Genomic DNA, 22,244 nt, shown 5'->3' on the forward strand with positions numbered 1-22,244 from the left:
TCATATTTTTGGGATTAATTATTTCTGTGAATGTAAAATTGTAGGTATGCAGCCTAATGAATTTGAACTTGTGTATGAAAAGGTGAAAGTGACAGAGGCAAGAAAAACACAAAAGGAGATGCATAAAGACTTTCAAAACTTCAATTGGTGGAGGGAATTAAAATGTATGGCTGAATTGTTGTGTCTTCTCTTGGTGAAAACTTATTGGATCATGTTAGAAGGAATTTTAGCATGGATAGAAGACCAATGGGAAATGGAAAAAGGAAAGGAAATAAATGCACTGCAGATTTGTGAAGTGAAGAGAAGAAATGCTGACACAGAGAACTTAGATAAAGAAGTTAATTCAAGTAAATCTTTTAAAGATCAAAGTCTTATCATAGAAGAGGAGTAGACATTGTTGTCTTATTTGGATAAACTGAGTGTTGGAGAAAATTGTGTAGAACAGAAAGGTATTCTACAAACCTATGATGAAGTTGCCAAGCATAGTCAAGAAGCTGCAGTCCCAGAAGTTTTCTTTGATGAGGATGAAATCAGAGATGTTGAGGAAGAGGTTCTCAATAACTTAGTGAACTATCAGAATAGTTCAGAGAAGCATGAGGATCTGATCACTGAGGCTTCAAATTAAGAGTCTTGTATTTTTGAAATTGACATGTTGTGTATGTTTTCAGGTTTGACAGGTAATGAACGGAAATTGGACAATGTACTTATGCATGTTGATGAAGAAGTGGGATCACTGGAAGAAATGGCTGACAGAAAAAGTTATTTTGAGCATGTATTTAATAATTTTGAGAATGATGGTATTGACAGGGAAAATCTCATGATTAAAGAAGCTGAAGATAAGCAAATGAAAGTTTGTGACGATAACCAGAATGAAGTATCTTAAGTAGAGAATCAAAATGAAAGTATTATGGAAATTGTGAAGGAATATGTGATGACGTTGACAGATACAGAAGTTCAGGAATTCTGTGATTTTAAAGTGGATTTTTTTATGAATCTGTAAACCATGAAGAAGCTTTAGAAAACCAAAATTTTGTTTATGTTGTAGGGGAAGGTGAAACAACATCATTTTGTTGCAATGGTATAAGTATATAAGATGAAAGAATACTTCATAATGATATGCTCCAAGAAATTCTAGCCATTGAATTGTTGAATGATAGTCTTGTGTCAGAGCAAGGAACACTGTGTAATGCAGAGGAAAGTATTGAAATGAAACTTGATGACAATTCCATAACTTTTGCAGAAGGACAATATAAAGATTTGATGGCAGAATTATATATGGAGATTGAAAACCATAGTTATTTTGAATCTCACAATTGTGATGGAAATTCTGTTTTATACAGGAAGGAGAAGTCATATGTAAATGACATGCTTATTGAGTATGAAGGAATGGCATTTTACTGGAAAAGTTATTAGATGAACCTGACAACATAGAGGAAAAGATTATCTTCAATGATAGTGAAGGGGAAGCTGAAAAATGAAACCAATAGGTTGTAAATGAAAGGAGTGAAGTGGAATTGGATAGAAATTTCATAATTTCTATGGTAAGGGGGAATGTACAACAGAAAAATGTCAGTGGAGCTCAACTAAGAACAAATTGTAAAGAGGAAGTTGAGAAATTGTGGAAGATGAAGTCAGTTAAGAAGAGGGACAACAAGGAAGAGAGATTAACAAAAGGAATTTGTATTAGCAAGGGAAGTGGACAACAACAACATAAGATTTGGAATCCTGGAAGAACAAAAGTGACAGTGGCAGAAGAATTGAATCAGAAACACAATGAAAGTGATGACCAGTTACAAAGTAAAGTTTGGGATACTAGATGACCAACAGTGGAAACACATGACTAGGAGGTCATGAAAACTTTCAACTTTGGGAGTCTGATGCAGGAGCATTTAGACCTAGTCAGCAATGTGATTGTATGATCACATGTTGTGACTAACAAAGGGTTGGAAGACAAGAGATTAGTTAATTTTACTTATTTAAATGTATGAGAGTGTTTTATTTGTTGTCAAATATGAGAAAATGGTATAAGTGGCTGATTGATCCTCCCTGCGTGGAGATCAGGCCAAGCAGTTAGATTATCTGGTTTGAATAAGATATGAGGGATTTCAAAGCTTAAATTAGCATTTGTTTTAGAAAAGAGTGGAGTTGAGGAGATTATTTAGGAGAGAGTGAGATATTTCTGGATCTGAACTAAATTTGGTTCATGAATCCATTTTTGTATAAATTATGATCTTTTTGCATAATTAGAGAGGTTAGCTAGGTTAGATTCAATTAGAGAGATGATACAATATTGAGCGAGGCGAGAGTCGAGTAATAGAGTGAGGATTTCAAGATTGAAACAGGGATCTTTTTATTGCTGTAATCGAGCCAGAGGGTCGAGACTCTGTAACCTTTATTGTATTGAATAAATGATTCAGTGTGCGTTAATGTGTCGTTTCTATTGAAAACCTTGACTTCCCTCTGTATATTTGCCTGCAGAACAAATTAAGTATTCTTCTCTGTTTTACGCTTTAAGTTATAAATCACAGCGATCAAAGGTAATTGGAGTCCTTATTGTTAATAAGCTCAACCCACATTAAATTCCAACTGTCGATCTAAGTCCAAAAAATGGTGCGATGTCACGCCGACCATTGGATTATCTCGCATCGCATCGCAATATTTATTTTCCAGTGGACGGACCTTAGGCCTTAAGGGAATGCGATGTGCGATCTCTGATTTATCGCATCGAATTAATTCATTTGTATGCAACAAGACCACAAACCTTAAGACCACGCGATGTGTGATCGCCGATTTATCACATCGCAAATATTTCATGGTATCTGAACGAGCCTCAAGCATTAGGGAAGTGCGATATGCAATGTGCGATGTGATCGCTGAATAACTCGCATCACAACGTTTCATGTGGGTGTAATGGGGCCTAAACACTTGCCCATTACGATGTGCGATAGCGATATCAGTTGTGGACCGTCAGATCATTTGTGTTGTGATCTACAGTGTACCATAAAGCGGTTCTATTAAAAGGTGAAATATCAGTTTTGGAACGAAAAAGAGGGGATTAGAGCAGCACAGCGGAAGGCCTGAACATAAAGAGAAAAGTTAAACGCAGGGCTGATTGTTGATAATCTCTGAAACAATTGACCTCCTATGTCATTTCATACCAAGTGAGAAAGCGGTCATTGGCGGTTTGTAAGGTCATGTCTTTGTTAAATCATTGATCGTGTGTATAGACGGGTTTTCCAATGTTTTGGATTCCAATAGGTTGATGGGGTTTTGTTATGGAAAGTTGGCTTTTAAAAGAGCTTCCAATGAAAATGTGGCCTTATCTCATAGGTCCACATGGGGTTTTTAAGGGATGTCAGTCAGCTGGCATCACTTCCACAACAGGTAGAGAAGATAAGACTTTTTTCCAAATTATGGAGATCTTGGGCCTCTTCTTATCTAGGGAATGAGGCAATTATTCCAAGGATCCAGGGAAGATATACTTCCTATGGGCAACTGTAGTCAAGAGACTTTTTATTGAGAACAACCTCCATCCAACCTTGGCAACTAGAGCCTTTGCAAAAGAGGGAAGGATTTTCAAACCCCAAACTCCCCAACCTTTGGAAAGTGCAATTCTATCCCATATGACCCATGGGAAAACCCTGACCTATTTTCTTCCCATCCATAGGATCCTGCTGCATAATTTATAGATGTTATTCAGAACCCTAGTTGGGATCCAAGACTATTACACATAATTTTGTCACATTAGACAAATGACCATTAGTTTAGATCTTTCACTATCCATCAAAGTGTTACAAAGCATCCCCCTACAATGTTAGAACCCAAACAATCCCAAAGAGAATGAAATTCATGGATCTTACGGCTCAAAAACCCTTTTTTGGGTTCTTGAGCAGTTCCCTAGTCCATTTCTGCGCATATGTAGAAGAGACATTAAAAAATGCGCAAAAGTGTGCCCTATCTGACACTATGGAAAGTGTACATGACTTAACGCAAGTAAAATATAAAAATAAAGTCTAGAATCTTTGTTGGTCCAATATTTCCCAATTAACAACTTCAAATGGATGCCTACTCAAGCCTAATCCCTTCCATCATGGAGCTACTTCCCTCTTTTTGTTAGATCCCTATCCCACCATTTGTGGATCTCATCCCTTAGGAAATGGATCCCAAAATTCCTCCTCTTGGCCTATAAATGAAACACAGGCCAGATGATTGGAAAGGACTATTGAAGGTAGGATTATGCGGCAAAAATAAGGTTAGGAAGATTTTCATTCAAGGATAGGGTCAGAGATTGTGAGAAAAGGCTTGTAACATCAAGGCTTTAAGGTTGTAACTTTGTTATCCATTTTATTTAATAAAAAGCAATTGTTATTTCCTAATTATGTCTTTGATGATATCATTTGTGGGATTCCTTGATCACTCACATAGGTTATGATTGGTTATTGATTCAATTTATGAGATTTGATGAGTTAAATAGTTCATTTATCTTTCATTCTATATACTAGATGCTTTGATCCCGTGTATGTTTTTGTCTATGTATATCTCCTTCAAGACATCATGGAGAAGTTTTGGGAAGCATTGGAACAGTCTTTAAAGCATCAAGAGAAAGCTAACTATCAAAGGCATTGAAAGGGCCTTCAATAGGAATTTCGATTAAATGGTAAGTGATCTCTCTCATATTATTTGTTTCAATCAATCGTAAGCTAAGAAAATGTAGCAAGTATTTCTTGTTTGTTACTAGATTTCTTTGAGGTTTAGGGAGATCCATCTTGTCGGCAAGAGGGATTAGTCCACCTAACGAACTGACGAATCCACTGGGGAACATATCTCTCTCCATCATTCTCTTTGTTTTGACCTTTTATCCTTCTGTCATAGCCCTCTCCGAGTGTTTGGAAATATTGAAAATTTGGATCTTATGATTTATTTGACTTGTTTTTATTTTTTCTAAACCTTCCCGTTGTGCGCAATTTATATTTAGGCACTGAGCGTATATCTGAACACTCGTCTCTTTGAAACAATGCATATGTGCACTAGATTGTTCAATGCATTGCGTACATACCTGGAATTTTTGAAAATTTCAGTTTTCTCTTCCTTAAGTCTAGAAATTAGGTTTTTCCTATTTAATTACACTTTTCAGTATCTTCATTTAGTCTCTGTGAGTCTTCTTGAGTGTTGTGAGAGGTTTGTTTGAAATTTAATTCTTGATTTCACAAATTAGGGTAAAAGTGTCATCTAGTGTTTGGTCGAGCATTCAACCCAAGAGAAAATCATTGTATTTTAGTAGAAATAGGGGGTCATGTGTTTTAAGGAAGTTGGATTCCTAAGTGATGAATTAATGTAATATTTAGGCTTTTTAGTGAGTAGGATAAGAATTAATATTTAGGCTTGTGAGGATGTTGTAAATACTCTCGAATTAAGGAGAACATGATTGGTTAATAATGACAAGAGAGTTAGAAGTCAATTATAACTCTTAAGGCAGTTTCATGATTCGAGGAACTAGAGAGAGTTCTTAGGGATTAACTGGAGTTAGAAGTGGACTTAGAGGAAATTTAGGAGTTAGTTTAGTAGATTAAGGGCTTGAACCTGAATTAGTTCAACCGAACCTTTCTGGTATAAATGTAAGCCTACGGGCAGAGTGAACAGAGAAGGAGGCCACTGATATTGAAGATCAATCCTGTTAGACAGAGGGTCTCGATATGTAATCATTTGTTTATACTTGTATATATAAAGGTTTATCCCGAAACTGTGTAAGTGTGTGAAATGAGTATTTAACGATTGATTTATGTGTGAATTCGTAGGTTCTGTAACTGAGGTTGCAGATAGAGTTCTGTAGAACTACCCAGAGGAGAAAAATGATTCAGAGGAATCATAATGGATCATCGAAACCAGTTGAAGGATCAGAGTGAAACTCTGGAGATACTATGATGTGAGATTTCACAGAGGTCAAGCTCAGGAGTGAGTTGAGTGGTTGAAGAATGAAACCTTTGAAGAAACCCGAACCACAAAGAAAACGCTGAAAAATAGTGTAAACCATAAGCAAAGAGAAGAGCAAAGAAGTGCAGAGGTGAAGCACAGTAACCGTTGGATCTTATAGATCAACGACAGGATTGATTTGCAAGGTGGAAGAGCGCGGAAGATAGTTGGCGAAAAAGTGGTTTTTATAAGCAGAAGTAGTATTTCGGGCGAGGTAGAAACCATAAGTGGTAAAAATGAGCAATCACCCGATTCCACACATATTGTGACACGTAGTAGCCAAGGAGAGAGGAAAACTGCCTCATCGGGCGGGTATTCCCAGTACTACTTGTTCACCCGCAGTCATCGTGGACCGTTGGATCTGTTGAGTGCAGATCCACGATGGAGGATTGTTGGATAGTTTAGTGAACAAGAAAGGATATTAGCCATAGATCTGATGGCGGAAGATCAACGACGAAGATTAAGTCGGATCGCAAATGTTACATGGAGTTGGATTAGAGTATAGAGGAAGGCTTTGATGCGTGGACCCGACGATCTATAGATGCGGGAGTATTCCTTTTGAAGTCAGGCTTAAGCATTAAGTGCGATCAGAGATGGAAGAAGGCGGAACACAACGGAAAGGATTGAAGCCACGAGATGGACCCGACGGAGCTATAGTGGCGGGTGTATAATTTTTGAGATCCGGAAGGTTATCGCATATCGGAAGCGGAAGGTAGAGTGTGTAGGATGACCGTGGAGAATAGCGATTGCGATCAATGATAAAGGGGAAACATTAGAAAATGTGCAAAGGCTTTGTGAAGTGGAAAAAGGTATGTTTATGTGTATTTCTATTAAGGGGTATAATAGAAACAATGCGCAGTTGTAGGTTTATGGGTTAAGTCTGCATTAACCAAAGTTTAAAGAGGGTTTGGTTATATATATGCGACAACAATGTTATGAAGGCCTAATGTGTGGATAAGGTCTAAACTAAGGTTTATAAGGGTGGATAGAGTCCCGATAGAAGGAAATGAAACACTGGGCTATTGTAATGAATGATTCTGTTGAGTTTAATAAGGGGGCCTTAACCATTGATGGTTGAAGATTTTGACTCGATGGTGAGTTAAAATTCCTAGGGTAAATGTGCTTATGCATTTTACATGCATACTGTGGGTGTAAGAGGGGGTAAACCTGCGTCACTTCTCCATGTGGAGGTTTAGAACTCTCTCCAACCATTCTAGTGTTCCTCTATTCATAGAGGACTTTAACCATCTTAGTCAAAGTATAGAAAGCTTTCTTGAATTATTCCTCTTCTGAAGAGGGACCTTCATGCTCTCTTTCTCCAGACATAATGGCTATGGATTCAGGCTCAGAAATTTGTACTAGTGCTTGTACCTCTTCAATCACTTCAGCCTCTTATGAAATCTGTGCCTCTTCTATCTCAACTAATGGAGATGTAAATTGAGGTGATTTAGGCGCTGCCTTGGGTGGTCCTTTGGGTGAGGATGCTTTTTTTTTTTCAGCCTTCTTCCTTCTTGTCCTAATCTCATGACTAGATATCAGTAGCTTCCCTTCTCCTCTATGAAACTTCAACCTTGTAATCATAACAACAATTGCAACTATTAAACCCTTCAAGCAAATCAAGCAAGCAACCTTGTGCTCTGATACCAACTTGATTTGAAATTTATTGCTAGTTAATGCTGTGCTAACAACATTTCTAGATATAAAATTTTCTTTGCTTTAGTTTTCTTATCCATAAAGAGTTTATCCATGAGCATGTGATTGTCAATTTATTAAACTTGATGAAATTTAGTGTTTTGCATGAACTTAAAAGCATGAATTTAAATGGCTGAATAACAACATAAAAAACACCTTTCCAAGGTCAAGCTTTTCAGGTTCCACCTTTTCAAGGTCAGTTTATCCAAAGTCAACATGTTCAAAGTAAATTTGTTCAAGTTCAGCCTTTGCAAGCTCCACCTATACATGGGAAATATTACTTGGGTAAAATGGGTCAAAGTTAACCTTTCTAGAGTCAACCATACCGTGGTCATACTTATCAAGTAACTGTTCAACTGCAACTTGGTATGATTCATCCTGGTTACCTTGGAGGAATGAAAATTCCAATCGCATAGGCTGTTCGAGGATATCCTGGGTATCCTCCTCCAGGAGTTGGACTTAACCCACAAGGTTATCAAAATCTACAACAAGACCCTAATCAGAAGTTACCGTTTATCGCAACCCTATACTTACCATATTTATCCTAGCTAACGAATGATCCTATTTATTATTAACATTTTTGGACGACGATTCCCACCAAGTTACCGAGTGATATACTGAATTTTGAGGGAAAAGCAAGAGAGGACCCATCAAATCATGTCATGACATATCATCTTTGGTGTGCATCGAATTCACTTATCGATGAATCTATCATACTTCATCTTTTCCAACAAACTTTAACCAGTTTGACAACCAAACGATACATTGAGTTACCTATAGTTTTTTTTCCATAATTTCAACTCTCTAGCAACAACGTTTTTAACACACTTTTAGCTATCAATTCGATACAACACTGGTACCAAACTGTTTACTTATTTAAAATAATTGAAATCTACTTATATTTCAGATCATATACATGAATGAAGATGTAGATGTCGATTAGTCAAAGTTTTTGTTCTAGATTAAATCTTAGATGAATGGTTTACAAAATCATTGCTTCCCGATATTACCGAGGATGTTTCTAAGGGAGGTGTTGTTACGGAAGAGAAGGTAAGTGTTCATGCCTAGTACTTAGACTTAGTCTATACCCAATCTGGCACCTTGTACAAGAAAATATTGAATTTACCTCACCCAAAATTTTTAAATGATCAATCATATTAAACTCCTACATGATCTAACACAGTTGATGGTGTAATTGGTTCTATCAGCCAACAGTCTAAGCGTAAAAAGAATAATTCTAAAATCAATCAGACTTTGACCATACAATATTCACTTCCTGAAATCCTTTCTCCGGAAACTACTTCTGAAATTAATGCCGTAAAGTCATCTTCTGGCAAGAACCAGTCATCCGGGGGTAAAAAAAGGGGAAAGGTAAAGCAAAACAAAATTCTTGTTAGAAAGAGAATCCCACTAAGAATGAACCTATTGATGGTGATTTGAAATTGATTGCTAGTTAAATCTGTGCTAGTATCATTTCCAGATATAAAATTTTCTTTGCTTTGGTTTGCTTATCCATAAAGAGTTTATCCATGAGCATGTGATTGTCAATTCATCTAACTTGATGAAATTTAGTGTTTTGCATGAACTTAAAAGCATGAATTTAAATGGCTAAACAATAGCATAAAAAAAACACAACAAGCACAAATAACAGAGCTCAATAAACAAATTTTTGTTGAAGGAGTTCACCCCTCCTGAGCTACATCTCCTTGGTCCATCTTCATAGTGTGGGCCTTTGTATTAGATTCAATAGTGCTCAAATTTCTGTTACATGCATCCAATGCTCTTGGAACCTATTCCGATGAGTTTAAAACATTCAAATATATCATAAATGATTATTTGTTTACTCAATTTGGTTACCAGCTGCTCTGGGAATGACCTTCAACACCTAGTGGCCCAAGGCTTAAAAAATATTCAAGTGACCAAAAACAGCTGTATATGAACTCTTATGCATCTAAAACTTGCTCCTATGAGTTCCTATCTTGCCAATTAGCCAAAAATGACTGTTCATTTTCGAAATTTAGCTAAGAATTGAGTAAGTTATGGCTCAAACAGTTTTTCCTAGAAAACCTCCGCTAAATCTGGAGAACTACTAGTTAAGTCCGCCAAGTTTGGTGGCAGTTTCAGATTTGGTGGCTCCTCCAAAATCTCTGCCAACTTAATCATGGATTAATTAAATTCTAAACTGATTAGTGGTGCACTAATCGCACTTAGTGCTGACCCCTAACTCTTGGTTCGGGTGCATGGTCACATGGGGTGGGGGTTGGCTTGTAGGGCTAGCTCCCACCACCCCACCGTCGAACTCAATCTATAGCATAAAAGAATGTGTGTTGCCCTCCTTTCAAGCTTGCCCTTTGTAGCAACAGTAAAGTGTGGTAGTGAGGTAGGGGAGGTTGTGGGTTCCATTCCACCTCCCTCCACTCATAATATAATTTTGCCGCCATATTTAATTTGAATTTACCACCATATTCAATTTGAATTTTGCCGCCGATTTTGGATTTGAATTATAATATATTTAATATATATATATATATATATATATATATATATATATATATATATATATATATATATATATATATAGTTAAAAACTATATAATATTTAAATAATTAAAAAAATTCAAATTCCACCTTAGAGCCAACTAGGCAAAATCACCTTCTCTGAGCCAAATTGGCGAATCTGAAGGTGACACTTGTCACAGTGTCACTGGCTGAAACTGGAGAATATTCTCTGCATGCTGATTGGGCATCTAGTCAACCCTATTCAAACTTTGACTTTGACTTTTTGTTTTACCAAACTTTCATAAGCTCTAACTTTTGCATATGATGTCGGTTTTTTGAACCGTTCATGGCATTGGAATCCTGGTGACGAACTCTATCTGGTCATTTAGGTCTGAAGCAATTTTTAGCACTTCCATTTTTTAGCTAAAATACTGATCTCTAATCATTCCTCCCCACTAGAAGCCTTTTGGACCCCAAAAGCTCTCTTGATCACTGATTATGTTGATGAGGGGACTTCCTTCATCCTTCCAATCTTTATCCATTGAAATTTTCCTAATTTCATCATTTGGAGCTTTTCATAAAAAGTCAAATTTTTCCTTGATTACGATGATCATCTATTGTTGTCTTTTACACCGTCATGCTATAATATTTCTGAATTTGCACAATAGAAATCTAGTTTTGTAGAAAACATCTTGTTCTTACCTTGGTCAACAATAAAAGGAAACTTGGAATCTTTCTCACCTTGCACTTTGTCTCTATGGTGATTTTTAGCTGCTTTTGCCTTGTACTTGAGTCGACTCTTGCCCAAGCTTCTTCGCCATTGTAATGTGCCTTTTGGAAACCAACAATGAACATTTGTGAATTCCATGCCTTCTTTTCCAAGCTGCTTTGTCCTCTTCCCTTTAACCTTTGCAACTTCTTGCACCGACACCTTGTTTTCAACACCGCTCAACACCAATGTTGGCTGCTGCAAATGTTTTTCACCTTCTTTCAAAGGAAACCTGTTATCATTCTGAAACAACTCATTACAAATATAAGAATCTTTATGAAAAGTATGATTCAAAAAATCTCTCTGTTTGATCATCAACAATGTCAAAATATGACTTGCATTCACTTGCCTCTTCAGTTGCCCTACATTAACTAAAGAAATGTTCAGTTTCTTGCGATGAGCTCTCACAATATACTTCACCCCATCTTTAAGCAAATGATATTTGTGCTCATAGCGATGAAACACCGCTTTATTGTCATACAAATATGGACTTCCAAAGATAATTCTAGAAATATCAAGTGGAACCACATTTAACTCGACTTCATCAACAAAGTTTGCAGTAATAGCAAATGTAAAAATGCATTTCCTTGAAACCTGTAAATTGGCATCCTTAACTATCCAACCCAAAGGGTATGGTTTATGATGTGGTACGGTTTCAAGTTTAAGCTTTTTAACTAAGTCTTCTGAAATCAAGTTTTTTGTGATCCACTATCAAAGAGTGCATTAATCTTGGTATGATTTGAGATTACTCTGACATCGAACAACTCTTCCCTTTTGTCTTCATTTGGAGTGTTGTTGTGACTATTTGAGGAACTAGTACTTTCAATATGTTGACCTTTCAAACCCATAGCTGTAATTTTTGTCTCATCCCCTGAATCTAACCCTAAGTCTTTTTCAGCTATAGCAACAGTCTTGCCCTTCTCTTTGGCTTTCAATCTATCTGGTTTTAATTATGGATGAAGTTCCCAATAGTGGTCTTCATCATGGCCAGTCTTTGAAAAGTTTTTGCATGTGAGTTTTTCCTTCTATTTTTTTATACTTGCATTCTTTTTTCCCTTCCTTTTTCCTCCCTTCTCTTTTCCCTTACCCTCACTTTCACCTTTCTCCTCTATGTTTTGTTTTCCCCTTGCATCAAGATGCGTGGCTTGCACAAATAGGAATAAACATAAGGATAATATGCTGCAAATATGCTGCAAATAAACTCTTAAGTTTCTTGGGTTAAACATAAGGATAATATGCTGCAAATAGGAATGTAAACCTCCAATATATTTCAAGAGTGTGTCTTGTGAATTCAAGTTTACTCCCAACAATAAAGCTCTCTTCCTAAACTCCTGAGTGTAGTCTTGGACAGTTTAGCCTTCTAGTTGCCTAAAGTTTTGCTAACTCATGATGGATTTTTGCATATAAGCTAAAGGATAAAATTGTCTTTTAATGGAAGAAATGAGTTCAACCCAAGAAATGGATATCTTACCATGGATTCACATTTCCTCTTGAGTCTTTGCTTCCCGCCAAACTAACGCAACTCCTTCTAGCCTCAATGAAGCCAATTGGATCTTTATGTCATCTTCTTGAAGGTTTTGAATTCTGCAGTATACCTCCAAATATCGAATCCAATTGTCCAACTTTTATGCATTCCCTTCTCTGTTGTACACGAGAAGTTCAAATTTTATGTCCAATTTAAGTAATGGAGTTTTTCCTTTTGGGGTTTTTGACTGAGTATGGGTAGTGGTGGTAGTGGAAGATGACGCTGAGTGAGATGGTGAAGATGATGAGGATGGTGGAGATGGAGGTGGCTTTCCACCATTCCCTTTGGAATCCTTCTTCTCATCTTTTTTATCCTCTAAGCTTCCTTCTTGATGCAAGAGCATTCAACCCAAGAGGAAATCATTGTATTTTAGTAGACATAGGGGTGATGTGTTTTAAGGAAGTTGGATTCCTAAGTGATGAATTAATGTAATATTTAGGCTTTTGAGTGAGTAGGACAATAATTAATTAGATGTTGTGAGGATGTTGTAAATGCTCTTGAATTAAGGAGAACATGAGTGGTTAATAATGACAAGAGAGTTAGAAGTCAATTATAACTCTTAAGGCAGTTTCATGATTCGAGGAACTAGAGAGAGTTCTTAGGGATTAACTGGAGTTAGAAGTGGACTTAGAGGAAATTTAGGAGTTAGTTCAGTAGATTAAGGGTTTGAACCAGAATTAGTTCAACAAAACCTTTCTGGTATAAATGTAAGCCTACAGGCAGAGTGAGCAGATAAGGAGGCCACTGATATTGAAGATCAGGCCTGTTAGACAGAGGGTCTCGATATGTAAACAATTGTTTATACTTGTATATATTGAGGTTTATCCTGGAACTATGTAAGTGTGTGAAATGAGTATTTAACGATTGATTTATGTGTGAGTTCGTAGGTTCTGTAACTGAGGTTGCAAGTAGAGTTCTGTAGAACTACCCAGAGGAGAAGAATGATTCGGAGGAATCGTAATGGATCATCGAGTCCAGTTGAAGGATCAGAGTGAAACTTTGGAGGGACTGCGATGTGAGATTTCGCAGAGGTCAAGATCCGGAGTGAGTTGAGCGACGAAAGAATGGAACCTTTGAAGAAACCCGAACCACAGAGAAAAAGCTGAAAAATAGCGTAAACCATAAGCAAAGAGAAGAGCAGAGAAGTGCAGAGGTGAAGCACAGTAACCGTTGGATCTTATAGATCAACGGTAGGATCGATTCGCATGGTGGAAGAGCGCGGAAGATAGTCGGCAACAAAGTGGTTTTTATTAGCGGAAGTGGTATTTCGGGTGAGGTAGAAACCATAAGTGGTAAAAATGAGTAATCACTCGATTCCACACATATCGTGACACGTAGCAAATGAGGAGAGAGGAAAACCGCCTCATCGGGCGGGTATTCTCCGTACTAATTGTTCACCTGAAGTCATCGTGGACCGTTGGATCCGTTGAGTGTAGATCCACGGCGGAGGATTGTTGGATAGTTTTGTGAACAAGAAATGACATCAGCTGTAGATTTGATGGCAGAAGATCAACGACGAAGATTAAGTCGGATCGCAAATGTTACATGGAGTTGGATCGAAGTATAGAGGAAGGATTTGATGCACGGACCCAATGATCTATAGATGCGGGAGTATTCCTTTTAAAGTCAAGCTTAAGCATTAAGCACGATCAGAGATCGAAGAAGGTGGAACACAGTGGAAATGATTGAAGCCACGAGACGGACCCGACGGAGCTATAGTGGCGGGTGTATAAATTTTGAGATCCGGAAGGTTATCGCATATTGGAGGCGGAAGGTAGAGTGTGTAGGATGACTGGGAGAATTGCGATTGTGATCAACGATAAAGGGGAAACATTGGAAAATGTGCAATGGATTTGAAAAGTGGAAAAAGGTATGTTTTTGTGTATTTCTATTAAGGGGTATAATAGAAATAATGTGCGGTTGTAGGTTTATGGGTTAAGTCCACATTAACCAAAGTTTAAAGAGGGGTTTGGTTTTATATATGTGGCAACAATGTTATGAAAGCCTAATGTGCGGGTAAGGTCTAAACTAAGGTTTATAAGGGTGGATAGAGTCCCAATAGAAGGAAATGAAAGACTGGGCTATTGTAATGAATGATTCCGTTGAGTTTAATAAGGGGGCCTTAAATATTGATGGTTGAAGATTTTGACTCGATGGTGAGTTAAAATTCTTGGGGGAAATTTGCTTATGCATTTTACATGCATACTGTGGGTGTAAGCGAGGGTAACCCTGCGTCATTTGTGGTATCAGAGCGAGTTTAAGCTCTTTTGATTAAAGCAGAATTGTGCAGAATACAAGAGTGATTGCAGAAGAAAGAAGAGATCAGGATATTTGAATTTGATAAGTAGAAGGCATGAGATAAGATGAGAGTAAGTGATACTCTAAGAAGAAGAGACTGCAGAAGCATAAAGAAAACACAGTGATGTTTGTTTTCTTGAGGAGAATGGAGATTCACTCAAATGTGAATGAATGATAAAGACTACAACAGAAGATTGTAGGGGGAACTTTTGAAGTTCTTGGGAGATTGTAGTAGTTCCAGCAGAGGCTTGGAGTAGACAGGAACAGAGGATTCCTTGAAGAAAAGTGAGAGCAAGATTTCTTAGTACAAGTTCTGAAGGAAAGAGGACTTGGAGACCAAATAGAGAACAATCCATTCAAAGTGAAGAAGAATGGGAGAACAAGATCATACATAGATCTTGGAGGTAAGATAGTGTGTTTTGTTTCAAATTGAAATTGAAGATTGTGGTTGCAGATGAAGCATCTCAACAAAGGACAATAAGAGAAGCTGTGAGAGGAGAACCAGATGTGTTCTTGAAGGCAGAGTAAGGAAAACACTCTGAAGGAGAAGTGGCAGTGAACCTGAAGAATCCAACAAGAGGTTGGACAGAGAGGACAATTGAAGTGTTCTCAAGAGAGAGTAAGAGATTGCAGAAGCCTAGAAGGAGCAAAGGTGTTTCTCAAGAGGAGGTTCCAGACAGAGGACCCGTGCTTACCAAAAGACTGAGTGAGGAGAGCTTAGTGAGGTAATATTGTAGCGAGGAGGACTAGCTGTTGCAGAGGCTTGTTACAGATGAGTGAGGAGCTCATGAAGAAAGAGGAGAAGAAGATGACTACTGATAGTCATAGCAGAGGTTTAGAGAGAAGCCACAACAGAAGATATGAGAAGGAGAATGCCAAAGCAGATGGCAAGAGGCTGAGTCAAGAGGAGATTAGCAAGGAGTTGGCTGAGATAAGACAAGAACTTGATGTGTTAACAATGTGGCTAGAAGAAAACCAGAGACAAGGTTGGGTATTAAGGAAGAAGCCAGTGGAGTGGCATGAGATGCGAAGAAGGCTACAAAAAAAGCAAGTAAAGTGGTTGAGGGAAAAACTCAAGGAAGTTGAGTTGGAAATGGAAGAGTCCATTTGTGAACCAGAACATGGAGAAATTCTGGGAGAAAGTAAAGACTACACTGAAGATAAAGAATGGAGATCAAGTGAAGATGTCATGGAATATTGGGATAGTTCAAAATAACATGAGGAGATTCCGACAGAAGATGAATATCTGATGTATAAGGCCATCAAACCTTGTGATTTTGAACCTAATAGTTTTGGTGTGCTGCAGGATGCATAGGAGAGGATAGACAGTCTTGTGAAGCTGTCGAAATCATGGAGGAGTATCTTACAGAAGATGAATTCTCTGAAGTGAAGCTGAATAGAGCTCTTGAACTAAAGTATGAGGAGCAATGTGTTTTAGGGGATAAAAGGTACTCTAGAGCAGAGTAGGATGAAGAAGACCTCTCAAATGAGGAAAGTATTGAGTTGTTACAGCAGAAATAAATCATTGACAAATTAATAATTGGAGCTCTTACAAGACAAGAACCATTCCTTGTAAAGGAAGGAGATGAAGTTGAGCTTGAGGAGCTGAATCACGTAGAAGATTTAGAGCAGCAAGGAAATGTGATGACTGAAGAGTTGAGTAAGACCGCCAGGTCTTATGATTTTAAAATTAATAATTTGTGGATGACTGCAGGTACATCACAGGAGGATGAACAAGCTTTAGAATTTGTGAGGGAGAAGGAGTAGAATCTCAAATCTATTCAAATCAAGACTGAGATGGAAATATCTCAGAACCAGAAGGAGACAGAAGAGTCACCTGGGAGTAGGCAACGGAATGTTAGAACTGTCGTAGAGGAGAAATATGGCAGTCTTATTCCAATGAAGATTGAAGAAATGTTGTCCCAAAGAAATGATCCAATGAGTGTCATTGGGGAAGGACAGAGATTGTTTGAAGGTGATATGGAGGTTCTTAAAGAACAAGAGGGTAAGGATGAAAGGGAGGCAGTAAGAATCAAACAATTTCAAAGAAGAGTTAACCAGCAACAGGCCAAGGAAGAAGAAGTTCACTACTGTGAACAAAAGCAGAGAGATATCATTGAAGAAGATGGTATGTGGGAGAGACTATCTGACAGTCTCATGAATTCTTTTGAGAATTCAAATCGACAGACTGATATGCTGATAGAGGAGGAGAAAACAGAGCAACAAACTGAATTGTTGCCAAAGGAAAATAAGGCACAAAAGCCTTATGTTTTTTATTTTAACAAATGTTTTGTGAATGCAGGTTTAGTTGCAGATACTGGAGAAAATTTGGTACAGATGAGCAGCTAAATAAAGATAAAAGAAGAAGATTCTGTGGAAGAATTTAATCCATGGAACAGAGATGTTCAATTGCTGGAGATAATGCTAGAAAGTTAGAATCCAATGCAGAAATTAGATGTTGCAGAGGGAGATATCCTTAAGGATATTCAGGAAGTTTGGGTGGAAGAAATGTCTACAGTGGACCTAGAGAAGTAACTACAACAATGTCTACAACAATATCTAGGGCAGAAAAAGTTGGAACAAGAGAAAAAGTAAACCAACAACTACAAAGTGAAAATAAACAACAACAATTTGAAGAGTTAGTGGACAACAACAACAACCTGAAGCAGAGAGAAAGAGGTAATAGTGAATGGCAGAATATGGACCAGCCCAAAGATATGCTAGAGATGGAGATTGAAGAGTTATGGTAGTTAATGATGAAGCAGTCTATATGGAGGAAAATGATAGCAACAGGAAGGATGATCAATCAGAACTTGAACTTGATTGACAAGGAGAGAAAGATGAAACAGAAGACAATAGAAATACAACAACAACAAAGGTTCAAGACATTTGGGCAGCTACAAACTAAAGTTTGGGAGCCTGGAGGTTTTTATCAACACATGAAAACACATGATCGGGAGATCATGAATATTTTCTACTTTGGGAGTCTGATGCAGGAGCATTCAACCCAAGAGAAAATCATTGTATTTTAGTAGACATAGGGGGTCATGAGTTTTAAGGAAGTTGGATTCCTAAGTGTTACACAGTAATTTGTCACCATTGGTCACCGTCCCTATCGCCCCGTTTCCATACATTGGAAGACGCATTCCGGGACCTGTGAGCAGTGACATAACCCAAAAACACTTGCATTATGTTCCCCTGAGTATGTACTTCATGTTCCCTGAAGACACCTTCTGCAAATTATCGCTGAAAAGTGCTCTTTTTCCATTGGCGCAGGTCCACAGTATCTTACCCGCGCCAATAACTGAGATCCTCAAAAGAGGGCGCGACCACTGGCGCTCTGTCACAGAACAACACCCGCGCCAGCCTAGTTTAGTAATGATTTTTGCCAAAAGCACACCCATATGATTTATTCCCTTCAGATCACGAAGCCTTTTGAGGGAAAAATCCAGTGGATAGAGGTCGAGAGTCATCATCTATCCTTGACAACTATCCACAGTAGCTTTTCCGAGATAATGCCAATCCACAATGGGTGTCCTGGTTCATCGAATATTTCTACCTTCTCCATCTATAAATATTTGTCCTCATGCATTAGACAAGCTAGTGCTAGTTGTTGAGTTCTTGAGTTCTTGGAGGAATGCTAGTTGTGTTTATCATGAGTGATAATGAAGCATAGAGAGGTTATGCCGCCGGAGAGGAGATACATTGCAAGACACATATAGTTGCTCGCCCAGCCAGAGGAGAGGTTCAACGTCAGAACCTTGGTTGTAACTTTTCCTGTCTATTATTAATTAATGAGCGACTGCTATTATAGTTCCAATCTCATTGTCTATTATAGTGATGTGTTGATTTATTTCCTTTCTGACTGAAATATAGTTATGCCTTGGTAGATTTTATGTTGGTATCTGTTTCTTCCTTTGCATGTGCAGGTGTCCGTTTATGATCTGCTGGAGCGAGGGAGCGGGAATTTCAACTCTGCTTCGACCATAGCGTCGGATTCCAGGTTGGTCTTCTTAATTCACCTTTGATGCATAACTAGGAACTTGCGTGGCAGCGTGGTTTGATTGTGGCTAGTTCTGTTTTAGGCTAGTGGGATCGCCTCTGTCCGCAGAGGGGATTTACCTATCCAACAATTTGGCGACTCCGCTGGGGAGAAGCTATTTGGAGTTTGTCTTGCATGTTAATTTTCTCTTGCTTGCTTGAGTGAATGAGCTTCCTGGGTCAGTTTTGAGTTTATTCTTTACTGTTTGATCCATCTGAGCACTGTCAGCCCGACCTGAGGTCGTGTTATTTATTTTTCTAGCCGGCAAGCTTAATTGGCGCGGTTATTACTCTGACAGTTGCGCCAGTTGGCGCATGTTGCTCAAAAACAACTCGCGCCAATCCTTTGGTAGCGTAAGTTGCAGGCTGACAGTCGCGCCAGCCCTGTAAATTTTGCCTGTGTGTGGGTGGAAAGCTCTTTCAGCCTCTTTTTATATCTCTTACAGCCTCTGGAAGTGTGTTGAACCTCTGTTTGATTGGTTTTAGCCTTTATCCTTCAGTTGTTTGCTTATTTCTATTGATTTTCGTCTCAGCCCTAGAACACCTAGTGACTTTGCATGTCTAGCCTTCTGTGGGAAGTTTCGGTCTCTTGATTATCCAGTCAACTTGTTGGTTGTGTTCTGCACCTATCCAGTTATTTGTTAAAGCTTGATCTTCTATACTCTGAGTGATTCACTTCTAACCTCTTTGGATTTTACTTGACTTCATTCGAACTTAGATTACATGGTTCATTGAAAGTCTTTGTGTTTTTCCTTGCTTGCATAGTTCATTTTGGTGTTTCAGAATTGGTTCTATTTCATTGAGTGAACTTGGATTGTGCATATCTCTTAAGATTTGTTTAAATGCATCATGCCATCTTAAAGGAAAGAAGAACAAAATATCTTTTGCATCATATTAGTTAGCATTTATTGTTATTTGTTGCTATTAAAAAGAAAAAGAAAAAAATTTCATTTCTTGTTATTAGCTGCATTAGGATCTTTGTTGTTTGTTGAGTGATCATTTCGTTTGTGTAAATATCTCAACCCTCCTGTAGATAGAATTCATCGAATCAAATGATATAGTTTTGGCATATAGTTTGCATTTAAGAAGTTTTTGAGATATCACATAGGGTAGGACCAAAAAACTGAAACATAATCGAAGATAAACTTTAAAATAAACTCAATGAACATAACAACGCATTGGAACATAACGCAAATACTCTAGAGGTCTAGGTTAGAGACGTGTTCCGGCGTCTTTAAACCTGGTAGTTTATCGTCGAGTGGTTGGGTGATTCCTCCACGGTGAAACGATAGGTGCCAATACGGACTGAGCTCCCACGTACCGTCGCGTATATACGGGAGACCCCACTAGGCTATTATCCTTTATCCATAGGAAGCCGAGTCTGCTGCCTTACAAGCCGTAATGCACTGAACACAGCATTCGGGAAGATTGACTGCAGTACGGGAAGTCCTTGGTTTTCATCTGATTGCCAAGGTGTATAAGCAGTTTTACGGATTGTTTGGTAAACCTTTTACCTAGAGTCTCCAGAGTAGTCACTTTTGATCCTTTTCGGACTCCCTAAAAGAAAAGGTGCCTGTGAGCGTCTTGTCACTTCGTGCTCATTAAATATTCGAAGGAGACTAGAGTCATCTTTTATCCTTTTCTCGACTCTTAAAATATGAAAAGGTCAAGTTCAGTGTCTTAAAATTTATTGGCCACGATAACATCTACCCAATTAGCTTTTGTTTATGTTAGTTCGAAGTAGGGGTTGTCTCGGTAGATTTCGTAAGTTTCATCCTGGCGGAATTACCAGTTTCGTCTTCTACCGAAACACTGGTTGTGAGTCTTCCTGTGGTTCTAAGTATACAACCACTTAGTTCTCATGCCCCAGGTGACGAGACTTACCAGTTTCATTGGAACCCTACGTGGGAACCTTTTGAGGACAGTGTCCCTTTTTGGGACCATACTTCTCCTCGTGTGTCAGTCCCACCTGCTTCATCTGACATGGATGATTTGTCCCCTACAACGACCGATGAGTCCGTTGCGACAAGCGGTGAAATTCCCACCTCAACGGACCCTATACATGTTAGTAGTACACCTACTACTACAAATTTACCACCAGGCTATAAAGCTTTAAGAGATGCTATGCCTTCTGGAACTCCGTTCACAGGTCCCATTTGGCCATCACACACTTTTCCTACTACGGAGCCTTTTACTCCACAAAGTCGCAGTCTATCTGTTACCTCCGTCACAACCGCGCCAACGGTTTGTGCAGCCTCTTCGACTCCTATTTCTAGTCGTCCCTCGGCTTCCTTGTTTGGAGTCTTTGATCCCATGACAAATGTCCCAATACAGGGGCCATATGATCCATATTTGTCATCTCAACCGGTTGTTGAGGTATCGGTTCCATTGTCAATTGATTGGACCTCCACCTCTTTCCATGGTGGTCAAGTTTCATCTGCGCAATCTCCAAGACAATCCCCTCAAGACCAACCAAAGAAATCCTTTCGTGGAAACCCTTTCGCTACTGGTGCTCCTTTTTCCTCTTCTTATATGCAACCTTCTGGTAACTCAGGTCAGTCGTCTTTTCAACAAGTCCAACCTGGTATCCAGCAAGGTTATCTCGTTGGACAAATTGGTCAACAAACTATTAACCCAAACCAATCCAATGTCCAGTATAGTCCAATGTCTGGACAAGTTACTCAATCACTTGGTCAGCCTACTGTCCAGTATTCACAACCCTTTGGGCAAGCTGGTCAGCCTCAAACACAGGTGGGCCAACCAACTGCCCAGCCCTCTCAGCCATCTGGTCTGTTGGGACAACCTTCGGCTGCGCAACAACAGTTCCAATCCCAACAGGTAGGCCAACCTCAGTATCAGCAGGTACAACCTTCTGGACAGGTCGGCCAACCTCAGTATTAACAAGGTTTTCCTTCTGGCCAGATAGCCCAACCTATCGGATAGCCTACTGGCGCTGCTCAATCCGGTCTGTGGCCCCAAACGGGACCCTAATACCCATCTGGTCTTCAAATGCAGGCTGGGTCTCAATCACAAACTTTTTATCCAACCCAGCCTGGTCCTCAAACTCAATTTGGAGCCCTACCACCGTATGGCTACCAACAACCTCAAGGGCAACCTTCGTTTGCCCCATACCAGAACTACCAACAACCGCAAGCGAATCCCTCGCAAACATATCAACAGCCATATGGAACATCTGCAGCATCGTTTGGTAATCCTTATGCTGGGGGGCAATATACAAATCCCTATGGCCAATACACTATGGGGCCAAATCCGTCCGGACAAAATCCATGGGGGCAACCGCCACCTGGTTGGAACCCTGGTGCTCCACCCTACCAGCAGCCCCAGATGTCTTTCAATCCTCAATTACCATTCTTGGCGACTTTAGAATTACCGGATGTATCCAAATTAACCAATGATCCTATTCTTCATAATCCTTATTGGCCTCCAGTT

Source organism: Pinus tabuliformis, chromosome Q (assembly GCF_031772625.1).
Source record: "Pinus tabuliformis cultivar Carrire ecotype Pingquan chromosome Q, CPIR1, whole genome shotgun sequence".
NCBI classification, from domain to species: domain Eukaryota; kingdom Viridiplantae; phylum Streptophyta; class Pinopsida; order Pinales; family Pinaceae; genus Pinus; species Pinus tabuliformis.